Source organism: Dipodomys ordii, unplaced genomic scaffold (assembly GCF_000151885.1).
Source record: "Dipodomys ordii isolate 6190 unplaced genomic scaffold, Dord_2.0 Scaffold13, whole genome shotgun sequence".
NCBI lineage: Eukaryota > Metazoa > Chordata > Mammalia > Rodentia > Heteromyidae > Dipodomys > Dipodomys ordii.
Window position 1 is genome coordinate 20,514,652 of NW_012267229.1, and position 309 is coordinate 20,514,960.

A 309-nucleotide genomic window follows, 5' to 3' on the forward strand; every position below is an offset into this window, starting at 1 on the left:
GGGGACGCAGCTGCACCAACTGACTCCGAGCCGCTCGGCTCGGCTCGGCGGCGCTCGGAGGTTTTCGGCGGCGTTCGGCCCCGCTCGGGCCGGCTGGGGGCGTGGCCAGGAGCCCCCCGCCCAGGTCGCCTCAGGCGCTTGGGGGCGGAGCTTGTGAGGGGGCGTGGAGCCCCCTGACGGCGCGGAGAAGGGACCTTGCCCCAGCGCATGCGCGGGGGCCTTCCTGGCTCTCCGCTTGGAGGCCAAGGGGGCCGTGGGGAGGGGGAGGAGGATTGGGATGAGGGGGAAGAGGGGTGCGGATGCTGGGGC